Source organism: Cupressus sempervirens, chromosome 10 (assembly GCF_028749045.1).
Source record: "Cupressus sempervirens isolate cs-2001-9-10 chromosome 10, ASM2874904v1, whole genome shotgun sequence".
In the NCBI taxonomy this organism is placed as follows: Eukaryota; Viridiplantae; Streptophyta; class Pinopsida; order Cupressales; family Cupressaceae; genus Cupressus; species Cupressus sempervirens.
In genome coordinates this window covers 324,755,569-324,768,832 of record NC_143127.1, presented here as the reverse complement: position 1 = coordinate 324,768,832, position 13,264 = coordinate 324,755,569, and the positions used below count along the sequence as shown (strand labels likewise).

Here is a 13,264-nt window from a genome sequence, read left to right as displayed (position 1 = left end):
TCATTAACTGCCTTTCAATAATTTTTCTTCCATTGATGACTGATCAAATATCTATGTCATTTGTCAGATCTCACATACTTCCAAAGAAAAAATATAAATGGAAGCCAACTTTTCACAGATTTCAAAAGTAGCTCAGGACGAGAAAATATTAAATTAGTAAAATATAGATTAATTTTAATGTCATGGCAGAATAAATCATCGAAAAGTGAAGTACGTTGTTGGCCATGAAACTGATTCATACACCGCCGGTCAAGTCTTTCACTTTTACTGGTATTGCCCGTTAGAGATTTAGGGTTTCCTTTTGAAATAGACTGAAGTTAACACTAAACCCTAATCTTCAACTGACTATTGTTTTGAGGTTACATTATAACTGGGTTTGTATGTATCCTTTTCACATTTCAGTTTCAGTCACAGACTTGGCTTTCTTCTGCGAAGTTTCTTCTTCTACTATGCTTATTAATCTATCAATATGGGACTCCCTTCATACAGATGGAAGATATATTAATGTGAGTTGGTCTTTACTAAATATGATTTAATTCATTCATTTTCAAATCTCACTCCTTATATCTCCCTGTACTGCTAATTCTCACAACATAAAATCATAGGTCAGAAGCCTTGACGTTAATAGTCTTGCAAAGAATATAATTCCAGCTTGCATGTTCTAAAGGCATCCCTTCATTGTTTGACGTGGCCTCCACCTGGACTGTCTCCTTTTGGATAGCTACTGTACTCCCCGTCCACGATGATTAGAATTTTACATATTTAATTTTCTGTTTAATCATGCTAAGTCTACTTTTATATATATTCACCTCGTGGATTACCAAGACTCTGATCACCTCTGATAGCTGATGAGCTCTCTTCATATTTTTAGATAATGGTTCATCAAATTTGAGCCTCACTAGCTCAGAGGTCCTTCGCTGATCCATGACACTCCGTTTGTTCTCAAATAAAGTTCCAATGTTGACATGATTTTCTTTTCTGCTAGATATGTTCCTTCAGGTGAACTTGAATTACTATCATCACTGTCAATTTTTTTTTTGTTGTTTCTTCAATATTGTTGAGATTTCTAAGCCTATCCACAATCCTGTGCATTGCAATTTTCCATTTGCCTCCATCGAAGTGCTAAGTTTGGCACAAGTCATCATTATCATTATCCAAATCTGCCTTATTTTTTTCAGTGTTCTTCTTGATGTCCTTGATTGGAACATTACTCCATCCTTGCATCCAGGGGTAGTAGGCATAATGGAACCGTTGCCAAATGACAGTCTCCCTCTCGAAGAAATGAATATTGTATTTTGTTTGTCTCTAAGGGTGCCTGCTTTATTTTTATCCTTGGATGTATTCTTTAAAGAATAAGGACCATTGTGCTTCTTTGTAGATAAGCTGTCATTTTTTCATGGAAGCTTTTCTGATTGTTCTTCTTTCTTAATCAGATCCCACCATTTCTCACAGTTATTTTTTGCCAGAACGTAATATTGAAAATGGAAGTCTCTTAATTAATGATTTACAGGTTGGCAGGATGCTAGCTCTGATACCATTTGTAATGAACCCAAATTGGGGGTCCATCATTTTTCTTCGACTTTCCTTCTATTTATATTATTCTCATAATGATTTTGATAATCTTCTTCTCATTGATCGGAGTTGCCTCTTGAACTATACATTTTCCATATTTTTGAATCCCAATCACCTCCTCTAATATAGTTCGATTGGTCTCAAAAATAAATGTTCGCATTGTCTATGAATGTGAGGTATCTTCCTCCGCTTTAAGTTTCCATTTATCTCTGCCCTAATGCTATGGTCTCTCCTTATTACCACTAAAGATATCAGTTGATTATTTATTTGTAAATGCTGGCTTACCTTGTTCCACAGTAGATCTTGCTTTGTGTAATGTATTTCTCTAAATCTATAATTTTGGATAGCCCATACTCTTAGTAAATATATGTGCCGAAGAGCCACAATGAGAAGGTGCCACTTCAATATCATTAACCACTATTTGAATGGATAAACAATATGACTATTATGAATAATCGTATGTTATTGTAATATAACTTTTGTATATATATATATACCATCAAGCTTAATATCATAATGTATATTGTATTATATTGTACCATATATTTGTTCAATCCATAATGTACAATAATATAATTAGTATATATTTATATGTCTAATATTTATTTAATAATAGTGCACATAATTCATTAATAACATTATTTTTATTATATATATATATATCTCTGTGTGTGTTATATTCACAAATCTTGATTACTTTACTAATATTATTAATCTTTAATTTATTATATTTTAATACTATTATCATATTATAATTATAATATAATATCGTAGTGTATAATAACATTATTATTTCATTTATTAATAATGATTTGACCTTTTATATTACCTTATTACTTAGTAACATATTATTATTATTATATTATTAATATATTATTATTCATAATTATTATCATTGTATATATTGTTATTCAAATATTCATATATCCTTAAAGTTGGGGTCATGACACCTTGTAGCTGATCAGTGCCTTAACTATTGGGAAAATCCATGAATCAAATGCATACATATGGATATCTGATACTTATTTATATATTTAGATATATGATCTATCTATTTACCTTGTAAATAAACATCTATGTTCAATTTGAACCTCATTCCTACATGATATCCCCCTCAGTAAACTTGCAACCCTATTGAATTCTCTGAAGCATTTACATAACCCCTTGGGTTATAAGCTACATTTAAACAACATACAGCCTTAAGGGACTGCAACTATGACCTAGGCTCTTTGTTCAAAGACCATAAAACATTGGAAACTCACTGAGATAGGAGACAAGGATCAGAATGAAACTAATGAAATTCTTGTTCATTTGTATTCATTTCCTTGAAACAATACAAAAAAATGCATGAAATGAAAACATGAAAACACCTAATAGATTTGAACTATCTATATTATCCTTCCTATTGCTATTCATACAAGAGAGAATATGTTGAAGAAAATGGTTTCACAGTAAAACACTGGAACCTTGCTAGTATTACCCAGAGAAAATGGCTAACCCTTACAATGAAAGAAAGATAGAAAGATATAAAAGATGATGAATTTCTGAATCTGATCTATGCCTAACATGTGTCCACTCGAAATTCAATCCCCTTCAGTTGCAAAACCTCTCTCTACCTTCTCCCATTTTGATCTAATTTGGTTTCATCACAAATTTGTAACAAACTTGAAAATATCTTCTATTCAATGATGAGAACCCTTTTGTTTCACCAAAATATCTTATCTACCTCATGAAATGCTGGTGAAAGCTTAGTTTTTATTGAGTGAATGTGATCAAAATTTTACCCAAACTATATTTTCACTGTCTTTTAACCACATTCAGATCATTACCATCTCAAAAATCAATTCTAAACTTCCTGACCTAAATAGAGTTGCAAATTGGAAACCTGATAGAAAACCCCTTATAGCTCAAACAACTACTTTCTATGCAAAAACTAACTGGATAATCAGAATATTTAGATTCTCCTGATTTTGGTGATATATAATATCACATATTTTGCTTACCAAAAATGCCCAGAGAGTCAGTTTAAAATTTAGCCCTCTGTTATAACTATCAGGTTTGTCTATAACTTTGATTTTAAATTTTCAAAAATTTAAAATGTTATAATGCCTAAACTTTAGGAAAATGACCTTTATAAATTTAAAAAGGATCTGGCGTGCATGCCCACTTTTGAAAAAATAATTTTAAAATAACATTTTAAAACTATTTGTTTTTTCCTCAACCCTTCAAATTTGAGGTCTAATTGGTTTGAGCAACTTTTTGTCATGTGTCACTTCTTCATTCGTCGACCTCTTCACATATCACTAGATTTCCACATGGCACTCAGTTATTGGTCAACCTTAACTAGCCATGTCATCACCATGTGGCACTCACCCACTTACCTACACTTCTTAACTAGTGTGCATCTCTGAAATGTGAGCGTGCTTGATCTAGGCGATTCGCAACTAGGACTACTCTAGAGTGCCACCTCATTGCACATGAGACTAGCTTGTCACATGTCAATTTTTTGCTTACCCGCATTCCTTAAATTTATTGAATCTTAAAATAGCAGGTAAGTGTCAATCGTTGATTAAGACAAGATCAATGATTACATAAATTTATAGTTGACTAAGGCCCAGTTAGTACGTCATTTTAACCAATAAAATATCATCTTTTTACCAATGTGCTTTGACTGCGACATTTAGAGTTTCCACACGTATGACATCATTATTTCCAACTTGACATACCTGTCATATTCCACCAATGAGTGCACTTTACTTCATCTGACCTTTTTAGCATGGCATGACTCAACATTCCTTTCAAAGCTCGGTCCCACTTTGCCACATGTCACAAAGGCGCTTGCCCGCATTATTTAAAATTTGAGCAATTCCATATTGTAGGAAAGCACATTTCATCGATCTTGCTTAGATCTATGGTGATTAAAAAGCTTGCATGACTATAATATCTAGTTAGCTAGTAATACCAATGAGATGCTTTCTCTATACTCCAGCTCATCTAACAAGTACCACATAAGACAAGTTTTTATTACCTTCTGAGAAAGGTGGGCCCATGATGTCACACTATGCCATGTGTTGCATTGACACTTCCTCGCAATGTATAACATTCATGCACTTTTTTATTGCGGGCATGCTCTAGCCCTTGATTCTTGCAAGATTGATGATTAGAAATTCTAAACTATAAAATAATACCTTCATTAAAGAACGAACCAATGATATTGCAAGAATTTCAAAATGTGTACAAGAGAACTGACAACTCTACAAAAAGATCTAACTAGCTCTGACAACCACAAAAATTTTGTGGGGCACTAAGGCTGGAACATCAGGAAGGGCTACGTGTCATCATAGCGCATGCCCACATTGTTTAAAATACCTACATCTTCTTATTGAGGGAATGTGATGCCCATTGATCTAATCAAGATCAATAGGCATACAAAATTTGTGTTACAGAGGACCTTTTCTCAATAAAATAATCAAGTCCGATGTAAACAAAACATGGCTAATAAAGGTTTAAATAATATTTTAATGAAATTATGCTTGCACAAGCCCAAACCTAGGTTAAAATGATATCCCTTAAAATTCACTTTTCTAAAAAATTAATTTTGAAGATTATCAAACTGGGGTAAAATAAAATAGGGCACTAGGGTTTTCTAAAGATTTCTCTGAAGACAAACCTCGAGAATTTGATAGAATTTCTTGAAGACAAAGAGACTAGGCTATGATTCAAGGCAATCTAAAGGTTTAAAAAATACAAGGAACAAAACCCTAATTTTCAAGACACAAAGACTCAAATGATTTTTCACTAAATTTTTTTCAAAATTTTTGCATTGTGAAAAAATAGACCAACAGTCAGTATCTTTGATCTCAATGTAATCATCATGTAACCTCAACTTTGGGGGTACACCTTGGAACTTGAAAACAACTAGTTTCAGTGCTACTCTAGATATGGAAACCATTTTCTCATGTTATCTGTGCATCATGAGAAAATAAAATGTCATTAGTCACTAGATAGAGTAAGTAAAAAGAAGAAAAAGTCCCCCTTGGGGAATTATTTTTGTTTAAAAATTTTATTTTTATTTTTTTTCAAATTTTTTCTGTTGTTTTAAATATATATATATATATATATATATATATATATATATATATATTGTGTATTTTTTTTCAATTTTGACTCTACAACTCAAACATTTAACCAATTTTTCTTCTCCCAACTCTTGAATTGTGAGTTTGGGAGTGGAAAATAAATAGTGGGTCCCCATTCCTAGCAAGAAATGGTGTGTGCATTGTGGACACCATAGCAAATAGCCCCAAAAAAGGGAAGAAATGACTAAGGCATTTCTTCATCAACAAACATTTCTCTGATGTGTGTCAAACACCAACCAAGTTTTGAACATCTCGATCGTCTTTCAAATGACTCTTCAATCAAAAACTCAGAACTTGAAACCTTCCAACTTAGTCTGTGCATTGTGTATTCTTTCTTTTCGACGTGCTAGGACACAATCAATCAAAGTTTTTTGATAACTTAAAACAATCTTCCACTCCTCCCAGCTCATTCATTTAGAATCTCCATGAAGGCTTTTATCAATCAATTACTTGACCAGATGAGAGAATTAGTTCAAGGGCTCTTTGCAAGATTCAACATTCTTTTATTTTTCTAGAAAATTTGAATTATCGCTCCATGTCATTCACAATGTTACTTTCGATGAAGCAATATTTTGAATACAAGAGTACTTTATTTTTTGAAAATATTTCTTTGGCAATTTAGGATACCCATTTGGGTCAAATAAAGGTTCCAACTCTCACAGTTCGACTGTCAATGTTCTAGGTTAGAGTATTTGAGCACCTTGGGATACATGTAAATGCTAAAAAATAGGACTTTGTAATTTAGCCATAATTATGGTAGATTAGAAGGTGTAAATTGGAGGGAAGATTAAAATTGTAATTTAGAATATTACAAAAAAAGAATCAGGTCAAAAGGCTGCATGGTTTGAAAGTTATCACAATTTTTTAGTTTTTGGAGACCTCCTCAGAATGCTTCAAAGTTAGGTTTAGGGCATTAAATGACCTTATATAGGGATAAAAAATGGGGGACAAGGAAATATGGTCCATAGGGCTATAGATCACTTGAAGAGCTTTTCAAAAATGTTAATGGTTCGTCAATCAGAGCTATGGTTCAAAAGTTATGCCTCCTGGAAGTTCGATTACCATTTTTGGATTCTTCTAGTTTTGCACCAACTTCTAACGTGACTTTTGAAGCCTTCTATTTGGTCGGTAGATGCCAAATAGCACTTTCTAGAATGTATTCCTAATCCTTAACCCTTTGGGGTCTATTTAAGGACATTTATGGCATTGTAAAAGGTAGTTCTTATTGGAGTTTGAGAGAAGGTACTAGGAGAAGAAATTATCTCCAGATTTATGCTATTGTAAGCCCATAGGGCATGTTTTGGAGTCTATTTCTCTACACTAAGTGTTCTAGCATATTTTCATAGTTAATAAAATTTTCTCTTTCATTTTGTGTCCCTTCTGTGCTTGGGTTGTTACCCCCATCAAGTGGTCTTAGAGAAAGTTTTCCTGAGTGTGTAGATAGAGCGTCGATTGTGAGGCAGTTTACACCAGGACTGTGTGGTTGTGGGTTTGAATCAAGAAGATGCCTCCATTAAGAGAGCATGCTGGAAGGGCTAGAGCTATTAATCCTGAGGAGGTTAGATCCCTCCAAAGGTAGGTACAAGCATTGCAGGAGGAGCTCCATAGAGGAAAAAATGTTATTGTAGGTGACAAAAGTGAGGATGACAATGAAGAAGAAGAAATTGGACTAGAAGGGGAAGTTTTGAATCAGGTAGATGAGAGGGTTTTTAGGGCCATTACTAAGTTTGGGAAAAGACCTACAATTGATGTGGGTGTATTTTCATGAAATTTGAAACCAAATGAGTTGATTGACTGGATTAATGAATTGGAAGAGTACTTTGAGTATGAGGATATTAGGAATTCAGATAGGAATAGCTGGAGGAGAAAAAATGATGAGTTGCAGACCACAGTAGAATATAAGAGGGAGAGCCTAGGTGGGAGGAGGAGATGGACACGGAGAACAAAGAGACAAGGTCATAACAATTTTTAAAGTAAAATTTTGCTATATTAAATGTATAAGTAATGTGTTTAAAATAAATAATCTAAAGAGGAAATGAAAAAAGGAGAAAAAATAATAAAAGGGAAGGCAATATCAAAAAGATTTAAAAAATAAATAAATAAATAAATAAATAAATAAAAATAAAAATTAATTAATTAATTAATTAAAAATAATAATAAAAAATAAATAAATACAAAATTAAAAAAAAAAAAAAAAAAAAAAAAAAAAAAAAAAAAAAAAAAGGGAGGAATAACAAAAGAACGAAAGAATAAAAGAGGGAAGTGAAACAAAAGATAAGATCAAGTGTGTGGGAGGGGAACGAAGAAATGACAGTAAATGAGATGTAGGTTGCAGATAAGAAAATAAAACAAAGAGGGAAAGAAGGAGGGGGAGGGTTCACCACTAAACCCAAACAAAAGCGAAAAAGGAAACAAGTGAAAGAGCAGAAACCCCAAAGCCAAAGAGGAAAATGGAAAACACAAAAAGGAAGAGGCACCACGGTCGGGAGAAGGGGGGGAAGGCTATTGAAGTTTAGCAAGAAGAGGATGCCAAGAAGCACTGATGCGCCAACCGTCATCACGATTAAGGTTGGAAGGGTGATTGTGGATTTCTATTGCCTCCCTGAGCTTTCTTTTGAAAAAATCATCTTCTCGAGAGAGCACCTGAGTGTTCTCAAGACAAATATGATGTTTAGTTGTGAGGGAGTGCTCCGCGAGGGCAGATTTAAGGGTTCGCTCATGGTTAATGTCAGCGCTGTGCTCTTTGATTCTAGTAATAAATGAGCGACCAGTTTCCCCTATGTAGGGGGCACCGCAAGAGCAAGCGATCTTATAGACCCCCGAGTCGAGAAAGATGTCTCTCCGGTCCTTGAGAGGGGGGTAATGATTTCTCGAAATTTGACAAGGCTTGAAAGAGCAACGAATGCCTCTTTTTTGAAGAATCTTAGAGATTTTGTGGGAAATGCCCCCGATGAAAGGAAGGGACGCACTAGGGACAAAAGGACTGAGGGGAGGTTTAGATAAGGAGAGAAAGCGAGACTTGGCTAGGTTGAAAGATTTGGAGATTTGCTTGTTACTGTACCCATTCCAAATGAAGACTTGGCGAAGGTGTGCCAACTCATCATTAAGGTGATCCTCATCACATATGCGATAAGCTCGCATGGCCAGAGTTTTGAGGATACCCACTTTTTGGCTGGGGTGGTGATGGGAGAAAGCATGAAGATAACGATCTGTATGAGTCGATTTGCGATAAACCTTACGAGCTAGTGACCCATCCGACCGCTTGATGAGAAGAATGTCGAGGAAAGGAAGTTGATTGTCAACTTCAATCTCTTTAGTAAAAGAGATGCAATGGACCAAGTTATTAATATGGGCGTGGAATTCTTCTAGCTTGTCAAGGCCATGGGGCCAACAAACATTAGTGTCATCAACATAGCGCTTCCACCACTTAGGTTTAAGAGGGAAGGAGGAAAGGGCAACCTCTTCAAAGTATTCCATATAGAGGTTGGCAATGACGGGGGAAAGAGGTGAGCCCATTGCCACACCATCCACTTGTTCGTAGATAACATCTTGGAAGGAGAAAAAAGTGGATCTTAAGCACATTTCCACAAGGTCAGCAATCTCATTATCAGTTTTCCTTCTGACAATCTCAACGGCATCAGCAATGGGGACCTTAGTGAAGAGTGAGACCACATCAAAGCTAACCAAGATGTCATCCTTGTTAAGCTTTTTGTCTTTGATAAAATCAACAAAGTGGCTAGAGTCTCTAATAAAAGAATTGGTTTTTCCTAAGAGATGGGAAACTAATTTGGCCAGGTGAGAGGCGAGATTATAGGTTGGGGAGCCTATGGTATCCACTATTGGCCTCAAAGGAATGCCCCCTTTGTGAATTTTGGGAACACCATAGATACGAGGTGTTACTTCTTTTGAAGGACAAAGGCGCTTTTTGGTCATCTCATCAAAGGGCGAGGATGACAATGCCAACTTGACATTTTTGAGAATCTTCGAGCATGGGTTACGAGGCAAGATCTTATAGCTGTTGGTATCAGCCAAGAGGTCAAGCATTTTAGTCACATAATCTGACTTGTTAAGAATAACAGTCGCATTCCCCTTATTTGCCTTGGTGATAATAACCTCATTGTTGCTCACTAGATTCTTGATGGCTTTGAGCTCCGAACCTCGGATATTGCACTTGGGTGGTTTGGCATGCCTAAGTGCAACCGCACAATCTTGACGGACTTCCTCCGCAATATTCAGAGGGAGAGAACGTACTGACCTTTCGATCTCCGTCATGAAGAGAACATGAGGAATATAATGAGGAGCAATAGCAAAGTTACAGCCTCTTTTGAGAAAATTGTACGCTTGCCTATCGATAGGAGCATCAGAGAGGTTAACTACTAGCTTACTGTCCCAATCAAGGACAGAGGGGGAAAAATTGGGAACAGCAGCAGACTCCATGCTGGCCGATTGAGGAAACAAGCTGGAGGCAGAAGAGAGGGGAGAGGAGGAAGAAACACGGCCCGAGGATAGAGGGGGAATGGTATGAAAGGACCGAGGGACGGACCTAGTAATGGCCTTCCCCAAACGAACTAATTTAGATGGAAAACCACCCATCTTAGGAGGGGACTGAGCGAAGAGATTAGAGCAGTCCGAGGCTCGAGAGGTACCCGAATCCAAAGAGATCAGGCGGTCATTAATGCATTGGGCCGGACTACCAACATTGACCACGAGGAAGTTTTCGACGGTGCATGAAGAGAAAGAGCAATTACTATTGCACGTACTTGGCAGAGAGACGTTGCCACCTGATGGATGACCATTGATGGAGACTGCTGGAGAGCCGTTGCTGGGAGAATGCTGGGTTTCTGCCAAGTCCAAACCTGCCTGCAAAGGAAAAGGGGGCTGAGAAATGAACGCCTGGCAGCTCGGGGAAGGGGTGTTGCTTTCCACCGAAGGACACGGGTTGAGGACGGGTCTGCACATGGGAGTCGTCACCGACCCAAAGGAGGGATTGGACGCAGCAAGGGGGACAAGCTGAGCCGAATGCATCAAGAGAATGGACGAGGGTTGAAGTGGGGAGGACTTCGGTGAGTTCCCCTCCACCGCATAAGAACCAACACTATGAGCAGCACGAGGCGTGGTTGTTGGGCCGGGGGAAGCGACAAGATAGGATGGAAGAGCAGGACGGATAGATGCGCAGGGGAGAGCGAGAGAAGCGGCTGAGGGTGAGGAAAGAACCGAAGAGGGAGCCTCTGGGGGTAGGGAGCCACTCGAGTGAGGGAGATGGAGCGCCCGATGTTTAAATCGAAGATTATAGAACTTCTTAATCTGTCGGCGCATACATTCCTTTTGGCGTCCCATGGCCCTGCCTGTAGATGTGATGTCTAACCGGTTCCACAGATCCAACCTCAAAATTCTTGCCAATTCTAGGTGAAGCGGATAGAGTCGGGCATTCAACTGGTTGATGTGCTTCCTAGTTGACTTGATAACAGATCTGAGCAGAGATAAGCCCCATGGCCTTGACAAGCTAGAAGAATTCCACGCCCATATTAATAACTTGGTCCATTGCATCTCTTTTACTAAAGAGATTGAAGTTGACAATCAACTTCCTTTCCTCGACATTCTTCTCATCAAGCGGTCGGATGGGTCACTAGCTCGTAAGGTTTATCGCAAATCGACTCATACAGATCGTTATCTTCATGCTTTCTCCCATCACCACCCCAGCCAAAAAGTGGGTATCCTCAAAACTCTGGCCATGCGAGCTTATCGCATATGTGATGAGGATCACCTTAATGATGAGTTGGCACACCTTCGCCAAGTCTTCATTTGGAATGGGTACAGTAACAAGCAAATCTCCAAATCTTTCAACCTAGCCAAGTCTCGCTTTCTCTCCTTATCTAAACCTCCCCTCAGTCCTTTTGTCCCTAGTGCGTCCCTTCCTTTCATCGGGGGCATTTCCCACAAAATCTCTAAGATTCTTCAAAAAAGAGGCATTCGTTGCTCTTTCAAGCCTTGTCAAATTTCGAGAAATCATTACCCCCCTCTCAAGGACCGGAGAGACATCTTTCTCGACTCGGGGGTCTATAAGATCGCTTGCTCTTGCGGTGCCCCCTACATAGGGGAAACTGGTCGCTCATTTATTACTAGAATCAAAGAGCACAGCGCTGACATTAACCATGAGCGAACCCTTAAATCTGCCCTCGCGGAGCACTCCCTCACAACTAAACATCATATTTGTCTTGAGAACACTCAGGTGCTCTCTCGAGAAGATGATTTTTTCAAAAGAAAGCTCAGGGAGGCAATAGAAATCCACAATCACCCTTCCAACCTTAATCGTGATGACGGTTGGCGCATCAGTGCTTCTTGGCATCCTCTTCTTGCTAAACTTCAATAGCCTTCCCCCCCTTCTCCCGACCGTGGTGCCTCTTCCTTTTTGTGCTTTCCATTTTCCTCTTTGGCTTTGGGGTTTCTGCTCTTTCACTTGTTTCCTTTTTCGCTTTTGTTTGGGTTTAGTGGTGAACCCTCCCCCTCCTTCTTTCCCTCTTTGTTTTATTTTCTTATCTGCAACCTACATCTCATTTACTGTCATTTCTTCGTTCCCCTCCCACACACTTGATCTTATCTTTTGTTTCACTTCCCTCTTTTATTCTTTCGTTCTTTTGTTATTCCTCCCTTTTTTTTTTTTTTTTTTTTTTTTTTTTTTTTTTTTTTTTTTTAATTTTGTATTTATTTATTTTTTATTATTATTTTTAATTAATTAATTAATTAATTTTTATTTATTTATTTATTTTTATTTTTATTTATTTATTTATTTATTTATTTATTTTTTAAATCTTTTTGATATTGCCTTCCCTTTTATTATTTTTTCTCCTTTTTTCATTTCCTCTTTAGATTATTTATTTTAAACACATTACTTATACATTTAATATAGCAAAATTTTACTTTAAAAATTGTTATGACCTTGTCTCTTTGTTCTCCGTGTCCATCTCCTCCTCCCACCTAGGCTCTCCCTCTTATATTCTACTGTGGTCTGCAACTCATCATTTTTTCTCCTCCAGCTATTCATATCCTGATGATGAATCACAGAGTGTGATTCGAAACGTTGATGCAAAAAAATGGCACACAATCGAATCCAGAATGCGCATCTTCATACTTTATCTGATTGTGGAAATCTATTCTTGTCTAATTCAGATAGGGTTAAGTTTGCAAAGGCCAAACTAAAAGGCCATGCCAAAATTTGGTGGCAAGAGGTTCAATTGGATTGAAATAGAAGAGGAAAGGATAAGATCACAAGGTGGGATCGCATGGTGGACAAACTAAAGAAGCAGTTCATTCTTGTTGACTACAAGCTTGATTTGTTTAAGAAGATGCATGGGTTAAAGCAAGCAGGAAAATTAGTCCAGGAATATATGGAGAAGTTTTATCCACTTCTGATTAGAGCAAGGTATGCAGAAGGAAATAAGGAGAAGGTTTCTCATTATATCAGTGGGTTACGACCTAGCATCCAAGATGGATTAAGTCTGGTAAGAATGACTAGCACTGAAGAGGCATTCCTATTTGTACGATTTGAAGAGAAG

The 13,264-nt window shown here is 37.1% G+C and overlaps 1 protein-coding gene across 2 annotated transcripts in view; it reads right to left on the bottom strand.

The window, feature by feature from the left end:
- LOC149533928 (UDP-glycosyltransferase 83A1-like) overlaps positions 1-13,264 on the bottom strand; it is a 289,355-nt gene that overhangs the window by 111,414 nt on the left and 164,677 nt on the right. The gene's annotated exons all lie outside the window — the stretch shown is intronic.